We start from the raw sequence: 19,470 nt of genomic DNA, 5'->3' as shown, positions 1-19,470 counted from the left end.
GCCTCACCAAGCCCACATCTATGTGGCTGACTTTCCTGAAGTTTCTAGGGTATAGATGGAAATTACAGCACAGAGCAGGAAGCGACCTGACCATGGGGGTGAGACAGCAAGAATCTGGGTAAATAAACCTCAGGGCACAAACACAGTGGAACACGGCACTGCTGTCAGAAAATGAGAAAGCTCGGCTGCTCATGGGCTGATCACTAAGGAAATAGAAAGCTAAGCAAATGTTGAGTAAATACAGAGCTAGGTGCAGGGTACTGTGAATGACATATTTGCAAAAGAAAAGAGGAGAAGCGGGAAGAAAAATATGTTTATGCACAGTTTCCCTATATACATAGAAGATCTCTGGGAAGCCACATGAGAAATTGGCAGTAAGCTTAGTGGCCCGGGGCAGGGATGGAGGGAGACTGTTCATTATATGGATACACGTATAATGACATACACATGTCCGTACACTTAACTTTTTGAAATACGCAAATACACTTCCTACTAGCAAAAAATAATTTTTAAAAAATCAAGATGAGACTTACTTCTCCTTAGAGATTTCTTTGCTGGTCTTCACCCACCGGTCCTCTTTGGAGGGCCCTCCTCACAGCGCTTTCGGCCCAGCTGCCCCAGACGTGGAAGTTTCCTGAATGCCTCAGGTCATGTGAAACTTTCTCTGCCCTCACTTCATCGTCACCCACTCTGGCCACACCTTTCTCACCCAAAGAGCCCATTACTGAGTGCTCCCCACAAAAGAACCACTTCCCCAACACGAAACATACCACATTTCTAGAAAGCAGAAAGAATGGCAGGCACTTCTGTCTTAAACAGCCCTTCAGTTTTTCTGCCTCCCATCTGGACTGTGAGTTTCTCGAGGGCAGAAACCTGTCTCGTTCACCCTTTACCTCCGGCCTCCCAAGTGCTTGTGTGCACACCACGGCAAGTCTCCAGGAAGACAGCTGCTGTGGAATTAGAACAGCTCACATTTATTGAACATTTTACTATGTGCTGAATACTCTTCTAGGTGCTTTTCGTGCACTAACTCCTTCAATCTTTACAACGACCCTAACATCAGCCTTATTATCATCCCCATTGTAGAGATAAGAAAACAGAGACACAGAAGATTAAGGAACTTACCTGGCATCACGGCTAACAGGTGGCAGAGCTGGGATTTGAACCCACTCTGAACCCAGAACATATGCTCCCAGTTACTCAAGTTGTCTCGTGTGGCCACAATATAAGCCATACGCTATCCAGAGAGAAGTTGGCCTGGCTGCCGCACACCCAGGATGGAGAGGCCCAGCTCAGCCAGAGCTTGGGATTGAGAAGTGGGGAAAGACCTTAAGGAGTCTCCCTCTCCAGAGACTTTTTGTTTTAAGATGTTATATATCCATTTATTTTAGAGAGAACATGGGGTGGGGGAGGGACATAGAGATAGAATCTCAAGCAGACTTTCTGCGGAGTGTGGAGCCCAACTCAGGACTCAAACTCATGACTCTGAGATCATGAAACCAAGAGGCAGAAGCTTAGTCGCCTGTGCCACCTAGGCATCCCTGCAGAGACTTTTGAAGGAAAGGGCAGACAGCTCTCAGTCCAGGCCTGACTGGAAGCAGGAAGCTGGAAAATATCACCTTCCAAGGTTTTCACCATCTTCTGACTCCCGCCTACGCTGAGAGCCCTAATGGCAGAGGCCTACATGTGGCGTTCCTCACTGGGTCCAGCATGGAGATAGCTCCAATGCCAGGGGTTAAAGGTAGGGAGTAGCACAGCTCCTGAAGAAAGACAAATATTGGTCTGATCCCAAATCCCTGCTTAGCAGTCAGAGGCCATGGGGAGGCCACCAGGAAGCAGGCAAAAAAAAAAAAAAAAATGGCAGGGCCTGCCAGCTCCCTAAACTGCCAACCCCAAGGTGGCCCAACCCCCTTCCCCACTGTCCATGCTCTCAAGTTTGTGCACACAGAAGTGCCAGCCCAAGCACAGGTGACTCATGTCCCCCGAGGATGCAACGACCCTCAGCTTTGATATATACCAGTGAGTACGTGGGCCAGCAAATCCCGCCAGACAGCCATTCTTCATCTTATAAACTTTCACCGAGCTCACTAAGCTACAAGCCCCACATCAGGCACCAGAGATGCAGGCCCACTAAGCAGGGACCCTTCTAGTGGAAAAAAACACCACCTGAACAGGGAAGCACAATAAGTAAATAATCTGTGAGCCCAGTCAATGCAGGAGCCAGGAAAGGCCTCTTAGAAGAGGCAATGTTGGTGCTGAACCTTACAAGAAAAGTAAATTAAGGCAGGGGAGCAAGGGTGGACGTGAGCTTTCCAGGCAGCAGCCAGAACCCACCTCTCTCTGGATAGAATATGTTTCATGTTATGTCAGACAGCTGGGGAGGAGAGGTGATCTGGATTTGCCCAAGAGTAACAGCCACAGACAAGACAGAGAGAGGAGGAAAACAGAAAGCTGGGAGCCACACAGGCCCCTGTAGAGTCCCAAGCTTATGCTGCAAGAGCCAGGGAAGCATGGAGGTGTTGCAAGCTAGGGTCTTCTTTCTGGCTTAGAAAGACCATTCTGGAAGGGTATAGAAGGATCTGAAGGGGAGAACCCTGACTTTGTCAGTCAACCTCACAGTCTGCAGGCCCCTCCTGCTCTTTGCAACACGCAGGACTCTGACTCTATGTGTTTGAACCATGTTTTCACCCATAAGCATACTAAGAGAAGGGAGAGGAAGATAGCCCTATACATTGCTGGTCTGGCCCCAAAGATGTGCAATGCTGGATCTAGCTAGCTCCCCTTAGTATCAGCTGTAACCTCAGCAGGGGCTCAAAGAGAGTAAGAGAGAGGAAGGTGGAGCCAGAAAATAAGGTTAGAGATTTAAAATGGCAGCAAACGGGACGCCTCGGTGGCTCAGTGGTTGAGTGCCTGCCTTGAACTCGTGTCCCTGCGCTGTGCCCCACACCTGTGTCTTCAGCCTTTTCTTCTCACTCAGACTCCTTTCTGTACTTCTAACTGTCCCTGGAAGAGTGGGCATTGCTAATACCTTGCCATCACCCCAAATTTAACCTGCCAAAGATTTAACTTATCATTCACTCTGTCCTTTACATCAGGCGTTCCCTCACCTTAACTCCTTCTACCCCAGGATTCTGCTTCTCCTCCTGGCCCAGCCTGGGCCTTTCAGCTCCTCTTTGACCCTCGCCTCGCTGAAGCTCGGGTCGTGATCCCAGGGTCCGGAATTGGGTCCCTCATCGGGCTCCCTGTGAGGAGCCTGCTTCTCCCTCTGCCTGTGTCTCTGCCTCTCTCTCTCTCTCTGTGACTATCATAAATAAATAAAAATTAAAAAAAATAAAATAAAATAAAATAAAATAAAATAAAATGGCAGCAATCATTTATTGAGTGCTCAGCTGTCTCAAGGCTTCATACATATGAATCCTATGAAGTAGGTTCTATTTACTGTCCCCATGTTGCAGAACAAAGCAAGTAAAGCACAGAAAGGTCCCACACTGTCTACTTTGGGGATTCAAACCCAGAGTCTCGCTCCTTTTATTCAATAAATACTTGCTGAACATTTACTATGTGCCAGGCACTGTCTAAACACTTATTACACAATGGTGGGTAAATAATAAATTTACATGGGATCCCTGGGTGGCGCAGCGGTTTGGCGCCTGCCTTTGGCCCAGGGCGCGATCCTGGAGACCTGGGATCGAATCCCACGTCGGGCTCCCGGTGCATGGAGCCTGCTTCTCCCTCTGCCTGTGTCTCTGCCTCTCTCTCTCTCTGTGACTATCATAAATAAATAAAAATTTAAAAAAAAATAAAATAAAATAAATTTACAAATATGCTGTACTACCTCCCTGAGGTTGCGTGAACAGAAGCTAAGGTCATCTTCATGGTTAGAGAGGATGCTCAGTACTCTAGAGCACTATTGGTCCAGTTACCAAAGAAAAGGAGTAGGAGTAGCCACTCTGCTGAGAAGGTGGTAGGCCCTGGGGCTCATGACCCCTATCTGATAGGGTGGTCAGCAGCCAGCTCTGCCACAGTCACTCAGGGGCTGGCAGCTAAAGGCAGAGCAAGGGAGAGAGGGCTACCATCTTGCACCAGCTGCTCCAGGCAGGTGGGCTAGGGGCCATGTCACCCTCAAAGGTATGGACTAGGGTTGGCACGTGTGTTAGAGAGATCTTTGGAGGCTTTCTTCAATTCATAGGCCAAGGGAAGAAAGACATTGTCTGAGTCTGTGGCAGGCTCTATAGAGCCCCTGCCCATGCCCTTCTACTCAGTTCCTTTCTTCTCTCCCTTTGCCCAAGAACCTCCCTGAAATGCTGCCTCCTCCAAAAAGCCTTCCAGAAATGACAGGAGTTAATGCTTTTCCTTGCGTCTGATCCATGTGCTGATGGATAGACCGACCCAGGGCTTCTCCAGTGTTTTTGTCAAACTGTCAATCCAAGTCAGGGAGTATGACCCCTTATCCACGTGTAGGTCCATGCCTCCTGACACGATGATCAAAATTTTTGATACTTGATTGTTTACCTTCAAATATATATATATATATGTGTGTGTGTGTATATATATATATATATATATATATATATATATAATTTTTTTAATATTTTATCTGGGGCACCTCGGTGGCCCAGTGGTTTAGCATCTGCCTTCAGCTCAGGGCATGATCTCAGGGTCCTGGGACTTGATCCAACAAGGAACCTGGTTCTCCCTCTGCCTACATCTCTGCCTCTCTCTCTCTGTGTTTCTCATGAATAAATAAACAAAATCTTTTTTAAAAATAAAATATTTTATTTATTTATAAGAGAGACAGAATGTGTATATGTAAGACAGAGCACAAGGGGGTTAGGGGAGGAGGGAGAAGGAGAAGCAGACTCCCCACTGAGCCAGGAGCCTGAGGACACTGAGGCCAGGCTGGATCCCAGCACCTGAGCTGGGATCATGACCTGAGCTGCAGGTAGATACTTAATCGACTGAGCCACCTAGGCACCCCATTTAAGTATGTATGTATGTATGTATGTATGTATTTGAGAGAGTGAGTGATTGAAGGGGGAGGAAGGAGCAGAGGAGGAGGGAGATGGAGGGGGAAAGAATCTCAAGCAGACCTGTGCTGAGCAGAGTCCAACCACAGCAGTGGCTAACCTGTCTTCCAGAACCGGGACAGGCCTCCTTCTGTGGTACCCCCACCCCCACCCTGCATGTTGCTGTGAGAACCAAGCTGACCCACTGCTATTCTCACACTGACCCTGATCTCAGACCTCAAAGTTCTTGGCTCAAGGCTGGCTCAGAGGAAAGAATCCAGGACAGGCTGACTGACAGAGGCCCCTTACCCCTCTGCGCTCTCGGTCAAGGAGCCCCTGAGGCTGGTTACCTTAAGCCAGAGCCCAGTCTGCAGGTTCCCTAGGCCTCCGATACCAGCCTGGATTTCACAGGTCATCAGGGATGGGAGGGGGGTGGCGGGTGGGACTTGGGGCAGGGACACCAAGGAGAGATGTGCTATAGTCACAGGGGAGAGCTGGGGGTGGGGATAGATGATGACTGCCCTGACCCCACCCTGTGGGGCCCCAGCACTCCCCACTCCCTCAGCTCCCCACCCTCCTAATGACGCACTGACCCCTGCCCTCCACCTCACTGCCCTCACCCTTGATGGGGAGGTGGCGGAAATGCTGGCAGCCAGAGGCCTGTCAGAAACCCTTTAGTTCTGGGGTCTGACCAGGCTTCATGGGTCCATCTGGGGCCCCAGAGGGCCCTGTGTCCAGGCTGCCCTGTCTGTGGGGCAAACATCCACTGAACAGAACCTCTGGAGGCAGAGGAGGAGGTGTCCCAGGGGTTCTGAACCATTGGACTTCGGGCATTTGTGACTTTGCTTCTCAACCCCGGCAGCATAGAGATGCACCTGGGGAAGTTTTTAAAGCCCTGATGGCTAGGCGTCAGCCCCAAGGAAACTGGTGGACTCAACTCTGGGAAGAAGCTAGGGCAATCTTCTGCTTTTAAAGCTCTGCAGGTGAGGGGCACCTGGGTGGCTCAATGGTTGAGCATCTGCCTTCAGCTCAGGTCCTGATCCCGGGGTTCTGAGATCGAGTCCTACATTGGGCTCCCTGCAGGGAGCCTGCTCCTCTCTCTGTCTCTGTCCATGTCTAATGAATAAATAAATAAAATCTTTTAAAAATAAATAAATAAAGCTCTGCAGGTAATTCTAATGCACAGCCAGGAGCAAGAATCCCTGCCTGATGGAATCATGCAGACAGGAGGATGGAGACTCTCACTGGGCAGAGGGTCAGGGAAAGATGCTGCCCTTTCTGGGGCTTCAGGGCAGGTAATATACCCTGAGACTCCTTCTTTAAGTCCATTATCAACACAGTGCAGTAAAAGGTTGTGGCTAGAAGCATGAGCAGGTGCTGGCTCTTGCTCCCCCTTTCTCTGCCTTGAGCAAACTGGCTTTTCAGGGCCTTAATTTCTTTATCCATAAAACAGAGAATAGTTGCCACGTGGCAAATACTCATGATAATTAAGTGATTAAGGCTACATACTCCTGAGTGTATAGCAAGTAATCAATAAAAGGTATCCATTTGGGGGCACCTGGGTGGCTCAATCAGTTGGGTGTCTGCCTTCGGCTCGGGTCACGATCCTGGGGTCCTGGGATCGAGCCACACATTGGGCTCCCTGCTCAGTGGGGAGCCTGCTTCTCCCTCTCCCTCTGCCACTCTATCAGCTTGTGCTCTCTTGCTCTCTCGAACTTGCTCTGTCAAATAAATAAATAAAATCTTTCTAAAAATGGTAGTCTTTTGTCATAAAAAAAAGAAAACCTCATTTTTATACCTCTGTTCATAGCAGCATCAGTCACAATAGTTAAAACATGGAACCACCAAATGTCGATGGCAGGTAAAGGGATGAGCAAAATGCAGTTTTACACACAACAGAATATTAATCAGCCTTAAAAAAGGAAGGAAATCCTAACTTACACTACCACACTACCTCAAGGATTAACCTTGGGGACATTTTGCTAAGTGAAGTAAGCCAGTCATTAAAAAATAGTACTGTGTGATTCCACTCACATGAGTACTTGGAGTAATAAGTATCATAGAGATAGAGAGTAGAATGTGATTCCCTGGGACTGAGAGGAGAATAGAATGGGGCCTTAGTATTTACGGGGACAGAATTTCAGTTTTACAAGACAAAAGATATCTGGAGGTGAATGGTTGTGATGGTTGCACAACGTTATGAAAGTATTTAAGACAGCTGAGCTTTACACTCAGACGTTAAACTTTATGTTATACCTACTTTACCAAAATAAAACAAAATGTGAAGGGGAAACAAACCAAAGCCAGAATTGGCGATCCAGCTGACTACAAGCTTGAGGAAGGCTGCTCCCAGGGAAGAGCAGACACATGGACCCGCCTTCAGGCCTCCCGTTCTGAGACAGATACAGCAGGGCAGATGCACAATGAATGAACCCAGGATTTACACAGCCAATAAACAGGAAATAATAGATAGGTTTAAATATTTACACGGCATGCAGGCTTCTGGGTGAGGACGTCGTTGGGGAGGGCAGAGAGGAAGAGGGGGAGGAAGGGGAGGAGACCCAAGGAGAATGGAAGCCTCAATTTAAAAAATGGGGGTTGAAGCCGCCCAAAGGCATTTCAAGTGCACCAGGAAAAGAGGGACAGCTGTAGGAGGGGGAAACCCCTGTCCAGACCCAGGAGAGTGCGACAGAAGCCTGGGTCATGCTGTCCCTTCCTTCCACGGAGATCCTTGTTTACCCTGCAAGGCTGGAAGAGAATGTAATCAAATTATGACTCGTTATTCTAAATTACTGTCTCCAGTGGGGAAGGCAAGCAGGCAGGGAGCCTGGAAACGGGGAAACAAGTTGTTTTCCAGGACATCGTTTATTTGCTCATTCTCCGGCTCCCTCTGTCCCCAAGCCCTTTCCCTTCCTTTCTGCCTTTCCCCATCCTGGCCTCTCCCTCCTTCCTCCCTGGGCTCTCTTCCCTCTACCTCAACCCCCAGTTCCAGGGCAGACTCAGGGTGAGGGGAGCAGAGCAGGCCCTGCTTAGTCTCAGCAGGTGACCACTGGGAGGACCACAGGAATACCCTGTCCCCCAGGACTACCTGACCAACCAAACAGAATGTTCTCAGCCCCTCCCACCTCCCAGCCACAGAGAACAAATACAATCTATTTCTAGACGACAGGTCATTTGATTGACTAGGACTCTGACTCTAACTGGCTATGTCACTTGAAGCAAGTCATTTGTCTTATCTGGAGCTGGGAGGTCATTCCAGAAAGGGGAACACCCTCTGCCTGCCACTTCCTGCCTCCCGGGACATGGTGAGACAAGGGGTGATTCCACCATCAGAGACCCTAGGGGCCTGGGAGCCTGAGGCAGATGACATGCACAGGCCTTCAGGGTCAGGGGCCGCTGGGGTTGTAGAATAGCCCTGTGCCCTGGCACCCCACCCCTCCCTGGGACCCCAGGACAGACCAGGACTGGTAGGCATGAGCTCAATGCCAGACCCCACCCCGGGGAGCATCCCGTCTATCTCCCTTCTGCACTCAAGCCTAATTGAAGTTCCTCAGAGAGGAGGGGAGCAGGATGTAGGTTCCACAGAAAGGTCAGATGGGCTAGAAATGAGAAAGGAAAGAAAGGAGTTTCCCTCTCCTTCTACTCAGTGCCTTCTAGTCACCCAGAGGAGGGAGCAGAGAGGTTGGCGCTGCTTCCTCCCCTGGGTTCTCACATCCCAAGGCTGGCAACTATTTGGTAATAAATCCAAACAAAAATCTTCTCAGGGGTCAAAAGGAAAGGTGAACAAAGGAGAAAGGTGGCTTTTTCCAAACATCAAGTTATGACAGATCTCCCTTTTCTTTCTCATTCTCTCCATCACACACACACACACACACACACACACACACGCGCGCGAGCTGGGCACAGAGCATATACCATGTGGTCATGAGTACACATGTCACAGATAAAATCTAGTTTATATTCTTTTATTATTAATACCCTTAACTTTAATAAATTCACTCTGAAACCGTCAGATCCAAAGTTCACCCAGAAGTTGCCACAAGCCAGGAAGGATGGTACTGAAGGAGGGTTATGGCCACTGGCCCTGCTGTCTTTTCATCTCCCGTACTACCTCCACCCAAAGACAGTCTTCCTGAGGTCCCCGGAAAAGCTTCTGCAGGAACAGCAGGACCAGAGTGAAGGAAAAGAGGAGGAAGCTTGCTCCCCTGGTTCCCAGTCTCCCCTTCTGCCCACCCTAGCCCTGGCACCCAAAGAGCAAAGGAAGGACATTAGCTCTAGAATGAGGGAATCATAAAGTTAGAGAAAAGCTCAGAGACTTCCTATCAGGCCTCATTCTTCAGAGGAGGTCCCTGGAGTCCAGAGCAGGCCAGGGACATGCCCCTGTCACAAAGGCAAGCGAGGGGCAGACCTGTCACTGAGATTCAGGTCTCCTGACTACTCCTTGGCGGTGAGCCCCAGAGGTTTTTCAGCTGCTTTCCTCCTCGCCTCCCACCACCACTGTCCTAATCAGCTCGGCCTGCTGCCAGAGGGCTTCACACACAGCCTTTTCTTTGTCATGGTTCTAGGGGGCTGGGAAGCCCGAGATCAAGGTGTCAACAGACATGACTCTGGGTGAGGGTCTGCTTCCTGGCTTGCAGATGGCTCCATTCTTGCCAGGTCCTCACAAGGCAGAGAGAGAGGAAGCACTGCTGTCTCAACCTCTTCTTTTTTTTTTTTTTTAAGATTTTATTTATTTATAGAGACATAGAGAGAGAGAGAGAGAGAGAGAGAGGCAGAGATACAGGCAGAGGGAGAAGCAGGCTCCATGCAGAGAGCCTGACGTGGGACTTGATCCAAGGTCTCCAGGATCACGCCCTGGGCTGCAGGCGGCGCTAAACCGCTGCGCCACCAGGGCTGCCCTCAACCTCTTCTTATAAGGGCACAATTCTCACCATTGGGGCTCCACCTTCATGACTCATCTAAACCTAATCACCTCCCAAAGACCCCTACCTCCTAATACTATCACATTGGGGGTTAGTGCTCTAACATATAAATTAGGAGGTGGGGGAGGGACACAAAAATTCAGACCCTGACAACTGCTCTGTGACTTTTGTCCCCCACCAGGACTTTTCGGGACTCTGCAGTAAACCATTCCAGATAGTAGAGTTCCCCAGCTGCTTCCTCAGGCAGCACTCCCTCCAGCACATCTAGAAGCCATCCCTGGCCTGGGACCCTAATAACATCCTGTAAACACAGTAAACCAGATAAAGCTGGACATTGGGAAGGCATGGAAATCACCTCTGGATTCAGAGCAGGCCTCTTAGGCAGAGCCCCTACCATAGCTGGAACCTGGCCCACTCTCGGCCCATCCCACCTGGTGACTCCCCAGATATCATTTTTTATAAGAGAAACTGGGCTCAGCAAAGTGAAAAGACTGATCCAGACTGACCCAGCTGGTCAGCAGCAGTTGTAGAGACCCCAGGTCTTCCACTCTGGGGTAGATGCCATGATACACCATTCAGACCCCATTTCAGGAATATAGGACCTATTTTTCCAGCTGCTTAGAGTGTCACAGACCAAAAGCCCTGAGCTGCCAACTCCTGTGGAGAATGTCTAGCTAAGGAGGGATCCACATCCAATGGCTCATAATCATCAGAATAGAAAGACCTGGCCTTTTCGGGGTGCCTGGATGGCTCAGTTAGTTGAGCACCTGACTTTGGCTTGGCTCATGATAGGCTTTGTGCTCAGCAGCAGCTCTCTCCCTCTCTCGCTCATCCTCTCTCTCTCTCTCTCTCTAAAATAAATAAAATCTTAAAAAAAAAAAATTGAAAGACCTGGCCCTCTTATTGCTACTTGAGACAATCCTGAAGGCTCATCCCAGCAGCCGAGTTCCCTGTGGGAGGCTGCAACATTTCACTGAGACCCCACTGCAGCTTGACCCCTCCCTAGGTCTGAGCTTCCTTCCTTCCCTCCCTTTAGCAAACATGGGTCCTAAGAGCACTCCCTAAAAAAATCCATTCCGTGCTAACCTCCCCCTCAGAGTCCACTTCTAAGGAACCCAATCTGCATGCTTTCATTGCTCTGAAAGACCTTTTACCTTACTTAGGGAAAAAAATCTTACCCAAAGGAAGACAAAAAATAAACAGCTCCATGAGAAACATGGAAGATGGTTCCCAACCCTGGCAGAAGTCAAAAGGAAAAGCAAATCCACCAGCTGACAGTCAAGGTATTAAGTGAAAGCTCTGGACACTTGGAAAGACCTGCTGCATGGTCAGCCTGCCAGAGGAGCAGAGTGAAGAGTGCGAACATCTTGGCAACTATGACAAGCACATGAGGGTAAGTGTGAAGTTAGTTGGCAATTAGCCCATCAGACATGAGAAATCACATTTTCTTTCAATCTTGGGCATGTTAACAGACGTAGGGGGTTGAAATGGGGGGGTACCAAAAGCCCCCACTTCAATGATATCCTCTACGGGTCACAGAATATCTGGAACACTGACCCCAGCCAGCTTAAGGATTCACATTTTTAAGGAAGATACTGACCAGCCACAGCTGTACACCAGGGTGCTGAGGTCTGAAATTTATGAGAAAAAAAACAGATATTAAGCATTATAGGACCAAATCTGACTTGGATGTCAGTGTTATCTTCTAAAAACTAAAATATCATAGTGTAGAAAAGAGAGGGCAGAGCAAGAACCAGTCGGTATAAGTCACAGAGGGGTGGATTTGGGCTGTCCCAAAATGGAGAAGGTCACCTTGCATATAGCACTGGGCTCCCCATCAGCTGGAAATCCCCCCTCAGCACCTCATGGATTATGGTCATGGCACAGGCTGCTAATTATCCATCCCATCCCTCTTCCTCAGTGTGTAATAGCACCCCTGACACCCCTTAGCTGTGCACATGGCTGCCCAGAATTAAGGCATTTCTCAGAAACTCTCAAAGCTAAGACAGCTGTAAAACTAAATAAGTTCTGGCATTACAAGGGATATAAGCTGAAGTGTGTGCATGCATAGCTGACTCAACTCCTAACTAACATAGTTACTGTGATGAATGGGTGACCATTGGTTAATTTTTCTGTCCACCATTTCCTTTTTTCTTGAAAAAAAGTATTCCTCTTTCTTTGGGGAAACATCTCCTCTTTTGCCTTTTCTGCAGCTTCTCATATAGTTCCTCTGTGGCCTGCCATTCTTAGTATCTCTACCCCTGCCTCAAGGCTAGGAACCATGAGCAGCCTTACAGAGAGAGGAGAAAGAATGAGTGAATAAAGCCACAATGCAGAGAGAAACACAGAGAAGGAGAGGATGGGCCCAGTGTTTCTGAGTTTCTGGCTCCAGTTGCCTCGAGGCCCCACTAAATCCTGCCTGTTCTGGTTATAAGAGGTTGCAAAAGTCCTCCTACAGGATTGATGAATGTCACTTACAACCCATGGAGTCCTGGCTTGTGTGGAATAGCATGTAATCCAGTAGCCAGAGGTAGGAGCAGCCTAGCACTGGAGTGGCAGTAGGCAAGAGAGAATACCCAGAAAGATCGGATATTCTGACAAAGGAGGGGAGAGTGGGCCAGGCCTTGAAAGAAGGGATGGCAGCCCTGAAGAGGAACATGGTGGGAGTTACGGGGCGGAGGGACACAGGGTAGGCTTTGAGAGTCTGTGGGAGAGAAGGGGGAAAGAAGGGGGGCACAGCCTGGAAGGCCCCCCGTATGTCAAGCTGCGGAGTTGGGACTTTAGTTCCCTTGGTCAGCAACTTTCAGACTTTAGTATTCCAGGACTTCTTTAAAAATGCAGATTCAGGGCAGCCCTGGTGGCTCAGCGGTTTAGTGCAGCCTCCCGCCCAGGGCGTGATCCTGGAGACCCAGATGGAGTCCCACGTCGGGTTCCCTGCATGGAGCCTGCTTCTCCCTCTGCCTGTGTCTCTGCCTCTCTCTCTCTCTCTCTCTCTCTCTCTCTCATAAATAAATAAAGTCTTAAAAAAAAAAAAAAAGGAAAGGGGGAAAGAAGGCAAAAGGCAAGGCAAGCCAAGGTATTGGAAAGTGACAGAAACAGAGATGATGAGGAAGAGGGGAAACCAGGATGTGAACTTTGAAATATTAAAGCTTGGATGGGGGCAATAGATGGTGATGCTGTGAACGACAGAGAGACTAACAGAACTGCTGGCATTTATCAGGCAGGTGGCAGTGGCCTTCCTTAGACATGTGCACTATTTAAGCTCCTGTAGAAAACCAAATAGACATTTCTATAGACAGCTGGAGACAGAGGCTGGAGCTCAGGCTGGAGCTCAGGCTGGAGCTCAGGCTGGAGCATGACTGTCGGTTTCAGACTCACCAGCATCAAGGTGCAAGGTGAGAGCCGAAGAGTCAAAGTGAGTGAGATCTATACCAGTTCCCATTCTCACCAACAGTGTAAGAGGGTTCCCCTTCTCCACATCCTCTCCAACATTTGCTGTTTCCTGTCCTGTTAATTTTCCCCATTCTCACTGGGGTGAGGTGTATCTCATTGTGGTTTTGATTTGTATTTCCCTGACGACAGAGCATTTTCTCATGTGCTTGTTGGCCATGTGTATGTCTTCTTTGGTGAAATTTCTGTTCATGTCTTTTGCCCATTTCATGATTGGATTGTTTGCTTCTTTGCTGTTGAGTTTAATAAGTTCTTTATAGATCTTGGAAACTAGCCCTTTATCTGATACGCCATTTGCAAGTATCTTCTCCCCTTCTGTAGGTTGTCTTTTAGTTTTGTTGATGGTTTCTTTTGCTGTGCAGAAGCTTTTTAACTTGATTAAGTCCCAATAGTTCATTTCTGCTTTTGTTTCCCTTGCCTTCATAGATATATCTTGGAAGAAGTTGCTGTGGCCAAGTTCAAAAAGGGTCCTCAAAGAGTTAAAAATAGAGCTACCCTATGACCCACCAATTACACTACTGGGGATTTACCCCAAAGATACAGATGCAGTGAAAAGCCAAGACACCTGCACCCCAATGTTTACAGCAGCAATGTCCACAATAGCCAAACTGTGGAAGGAGCCTCGGTGTCCATCAAAAGATGAGTGGATAAAGAAGATGTGGTTTATATATACAATGGAGTATTACTTAGCCATTACAGATGACGAATACCCATCATTTGCTTCGAGGTGGATAGAACTGGAAGGTATTATGCTGAGTGAAGTCAATCAGAGAAGGACAATCTTTATATAGTTTTACTCATACGAGGAATACAAAAAGTAGTGAAAAGGATGATAGGGGAAAGGAGAGAAAATGAGTGGGAAAAATCAGAGAGGGTGACAAAACATGAGAGACTCCTAACTCTGGGAAAGGAACAAGGGGTAGTGGAAGGGGAGGTGGGCAGGGGGATGGGGTGACTGGGTGACAGGCACTGAGGGAGGCAGTTGGCGGGATGAGCACTGGGTCTTATATGTTGGCAAATTGAACTCCAATAAAAAAAATATACCAAAAAAAAAAAATAAGTGAGTGAGATCTCTGAATGGGAGCAGAGTAGGCAGGAGGAAGCTAAGGACTGACCTCTCTCGCTCTGTGTCTGTATGGAATCAGAATTCTAGAACCAGATAGGCCTCCTTACTGAGGGGGAAACTGAGGCCCAGAGAGTGTAACTGACTTAAGGTGGCCAGCAGGTAGAGCGGAGCCTCATTTTCAGGCTGCAACTCTTCCCTTTTGCTTTTGTATGTGTTCCCATGTGTGAGCAGGAGGCAGCATCTGCCCAGGGCACCATTTTGTACCTACTAGCAAAAATCTGCCAAGAGTTCCAAAGTGCTCTAAAAGGTAAAAATCTCCTCCGTATGCAAGAATTGAACTCAGGCACCCAGAGAAAGAAATCCAACAAGTTCCTAAGCCGATTGGGGATGTAAAGACCCCTTCTGAAGGGGCGCTCTCTGCACAAAGGTCCAGCCACAGCTGAGATTGCTTCAATTTCGAGGACACAGAGTTGAGCAGGTCTCACTAGCCCCAACCATTGGCTGAAGCTGAAGTGAGCTAATGCCAGCTGAGCTCTGGGAGTCCCTAGTAGGGTGCACTCACTGGGAGAGGATTCCAGCCTATGCCCAGGGAATACATACAAAGGGCACAGCAGGCTTTCTCTCCTTCAGCAGTTTTGTCTGGAGCCTCCTTCCACTGGCCTCACTTTTCAGAAGGGTTCTGGGGTCCTAAACACCTCTAAAGCTGCTTTCACTGATTCCACTTTCTTTCATATCCCCTGCCCCCCCAGCTGTTTTAAGGCAGCAGCATGCCCTAGTGATCCAGCATAGAAACGAATCCGTTTTGCCTTAAATTAATCTGTTATATAGTACATTTAAGTTGCATGTGCTTTTTCTGAACATGTTTTATTTGACTAATAAAAAATGGGTTTTTTAACGTGGGGGAGGGGAAAGGAAGCAAATAGATCCCAGGGCAATCATCCAGTTCACAAAATGTTTCTTTGTCAGACAAGAGCTTCCACCCCTGGAGAGTATCCCCTGGAGCCTGTAATCATTTGTTTACAAAAGACACGTAGTAGCTACTCAGTTGATACTTGCAGGCCACACTAATCCTTGAACAAATGAGAGGATGAGATGAATAACTTGGACAGGATAAAAGTCCCATTGAGAAAGAGAAGCACTGAAAAACTGATGGAACACATTGAATTTCCCAGGACTCTAGACACAGCTGAGTTGTTTGTAGGACCATTGAGTCAAACAGAGCATGCCTGTAGAAAGGCCACCACCAAGCAAGGGGTTCCCTGCCCAAGGTTTCCTCACCCACCCCTATTCATACCTGTTTGGAGGCAGCCGCCCAGAGAGCAAGAAACCGCCCTTTTTTAAAGGTCATGGGAAACACAGGTGAGCACTCAGGTGAGCCCAAAGCAAGCAGTATCTGGCTGTCCCCCAACCTCTCATGCTCTCTGGTGAGGGGCTGTCCCTTCCCTCATCCGCACAAAGCCGGTTGGGGAGGAGGGGTGGCTGCTGCAAATGAAACCAGACCCTTCTTGGGAGGCTCACAGCCTGGGCTCCTGGCCTGGGCAGGGCAGGCCACGTGTTGTTATGGTTGAGTCAACCAGCTGGGAATCAGCAGGGGTTTGTAAGGAAACCACATTAATTAGGAGAAAGCAAACATGACAGTCATTCACTCTGTCGGCCCTTTCCCTTGGCTTCTCTTGCAGACCCCTCCCATCTTGATCTCTACTAGATCAGCTCTCCCCACCTTCCCGTGCCTTTTCACTGCTCCTGTCATTCACAGGGAACATCTGTGTGGCTCTTGGCTCCCACCCATTCTTCCTGGGCGAGGTGGGAGGAAGGCTGGAAGAGCATCTCCATCCACAGCTGGGACCAGAGCTTCCTCTGCCCCGAAGCCATGGATAGGCTGACCCGCCCGTGGCTTCCCAGCTCTTGCCTTTGTTCTGGCCCCATCTGGCTGGCCTGGTGACTGGCGGCAAGTGTCTAGACCAGATCATCTCTGCTGCCAGTTTAAGTTTCTCTTGGAAAAAAAATGAGCATTTCTGCTTCTCATCCCTTGTGAATGTTTCCCTGAACATCTTCATTAGGACAGTTTACTTGGGACTTGAATTATCTCCAGATTTAAGATATAGGATCCAGGACAAGTAACGGACAAAAGAAGGATGATTTCCCTGGCAAATGGGGTGGAAGCAAGGGGGCTGGGTTGCTCTGAAGAAGGAGCAGATAGGAAATTTTGTCAGGCTAAGGAGTGGCCGGTTTACCACCTCCCTTGTCTCATATCCGAGCATCCAGGGTCACTGCTGCTCTCCAGGTTCCAGGATTGCTACTGCAGCTGCAAACAGCTTGCCCTAGGCATGAGGGTGACTAGCCAACAGCCTCAGACACTCTGGTTTTGCATAGCAGCTACCATTCTGCAGCCCCCAGAGAAGGGCGCTTGCTCCTTCTTAGTCTCAGTACTTTTACTTTACTTTTTAAAAAATATTTTATTTATTTGACAGAGAGAGAGAGAGAGAGAGAGAAAGCACAAACAGGGGGAAGGACACAGGGAAAGGGAGAAGCAAGCTTCCCACTGAGCAGGGAGCCCGACGACATGGGACCTGAGCCCAAGGAAGATGCTTAACCAACTGAGCCACTGAGGTGCCCTTCACAGGTTTTTTTTTTTTTTTTTTTTAAGATTGTATTTATTAATGAGAGACACACACACAGAGAGAGAGGCAGAGACACAGGCAGAGGGAGAAGCAGGCTCCATGCAGGGAGCCCGACATGGGACTCGATTCCGGGTCTCCAGGATCAGGCCCTGGGCTGAAGCAGCACTAAACCACTGAGCCACCAGGGCTGCCTGGTTTATTTTTTTAAAAAAGGGACGCCTGGGTGGTTCAGTGGTTGAGTGTCTGCCTCCAGCTCAGGGAGTGATCCTGGATTCTGGGATCGAGTCCCACATGGGGATCCCTGCAGCGAGCCTGCTTCTCCCTCTGCCTATGTCTCTGCCTCTCTCTCTCTGTCTCTCATGAATAAATAAATACAATCTTTTTAAAAAAATCAAGGGGCACCTAGGTGGCTCAGTTAGTTTAGCATCAGACTCTTGGCTTTGGCCCAGTCATGATTTCAGGGTTGTGGGATCAAGCTTCAAGCCTAGAGTCTGGCTTTGCGCTCAGCTGAGGGTCTGCTCCAAATTCTCTCTCTTCCTCCCCTCTCTGCTCCTCCCCACATGTTCGTTCTCTTTCTCTCTCTCTCTCTCTTTTTTTCAAATAAATAAATAAATAAATAAATAAATAAATAAATTCTTTTTAAAAAATTCCACAGTACACCCAAATGGGGAGAGGAGTATTAAGACTCACTGATGAAATAAATAGAAGATGCTATTCTTGGAGTAGGGAGATAGGTCTTAGAAAATATGTTTGAGGTAAATTCCTAACAACCAGGGATTGGCCAAGTAAGTTATGACACTTCCAGACAATGAAATAGCATATAGCCATTTAAAATAATGCTAAAGGACAGAAAAAAAGACCAAAGAGAAATTCCAGAAACAGATTTACACCAGATAAAATGCAATGGAAGAATGTGTGATCCTTTTAATAAATGGTGCCAGGTCAGTTAAATATCGCTATGGGTTGGGGCGCCTGGGTGGCTCAGTTGGTGAAGCATCTGCCTTTGGCTTGGGTCATGATCCCAGGGTCCTGGGATCGAGCCCATGTCACCAGACTCCCTGCTTGTGGGGCACCTGCTTCTCCCTCTCCCTTTGCCTGTCATTCCCCCTGCTGTGCTTTTTCTCTGTCAAATAAATAAAATCATTTTAAAAAATGAATAAATAAATATCACTATGAAAAAAATGAATCTTAATCTCAATCTCAGACCATATAATAAAACAATTCCAGGTGAGTTTTGATCTAATGTAAAAGGTAAAACAATACAGTTTTTGGAAGAAAACATAAGAGAACATCCTCATGATTTTGAAGAGAAAACAAATTTAAATAAGAAATCACAGAGGCAGGGCAGCCTGGGTGGTTCAGCGGTTTAGTGCTGCCTTCAGCCCAGGCCATGATCCTGGAGATCTGGATCGAGTCCCATGTCAGGCTCCCTGCATGGAGCCTGTTTCTCCTTCTGCCTCTCTCTCTGTGTGTGTCTCACATGAATAAATAAATAAAATCTTAAAAAATAAAAAAGAAAGAAAGCAATCACAGAGGCACCTGGCTGGCTCAGTTGGTAGAGTGTGTGATTCTCAATTTTAGGGTCATGAGTTCAAGTCCCAAGTTGACCATAGAGCCTACTTAAAATGCCAAAAATGGCAACCACAAAAGAAAAAACTGATAAATTACACTGTATTAAAAAATTGAAAGTACTACTCATCAAAAAATATACTATAGAAGGCAACTCAGAGAGGGAGATGACATTTGCAGTACTTATATCCAACAAAAGACAAATATCCAGAATATATAAAGAACTTCTACAAAGCAGTAATAAAAATACAGGCAACCAAATATAAAATGGGTCAAAGACTTGAACAGACATTTTACAGAAGAAAATGTCTAAATGGGGCAGTCCCCGGTGACTCAGTGGTTTAGTGCCACCTTTAGCCCAGGGTGTGATCCTGGAGACCCAGGATCAAGTCCCATGTCAGGCTCCCTGCATGGAGCCTGCTTCTCCCTCTGCCTGTGTCTCTGCCTCTCTCTCTCTCTCTCTGTGTGTGTCTCTCATGAATAAATAAATAAAATCTTTTTTTAAAAAAAGAAAATCTCTAAATGGCTTACAAACATATGAAAAATGACTCATTTTTATTAGGCATCAGAGAAATGTAAATTAAATATATAATGAAATCCTATGACATATTCACCAGAATGGCCAAGATGAAAATTACAAAAGATATCAAATATTGATAAGGATGTGGAGCAACTAGAATGCTTATATACAATTGGTACCAGAATATACTGTTTTTCAGTATCTGTGATCCAACAGTTCCACTGTTAGATATATTCCTGAGAGACATTTGTTCTTGTGTTCACCAAAAATCATACCAGAAGAGTGTTCATCACAGCACAATTTGTAAAAGACCCAA

The sequence above is a fragment of the Canis lupus genome, chromosome 12 (genome assembly GCF_003254725.2).
Source record: "Canis lupus dingo isolate Sandy chromosome 12, ASM325472v2, whole genome shotgun sequence".
NCBI lineage: Eukaryota > Metazoa > Chordata > Mammalia > Carnivora > Canidae > Canis > Canis lupus.
This window is presented reverse-complemented; position numbering follows the sequence as displayed.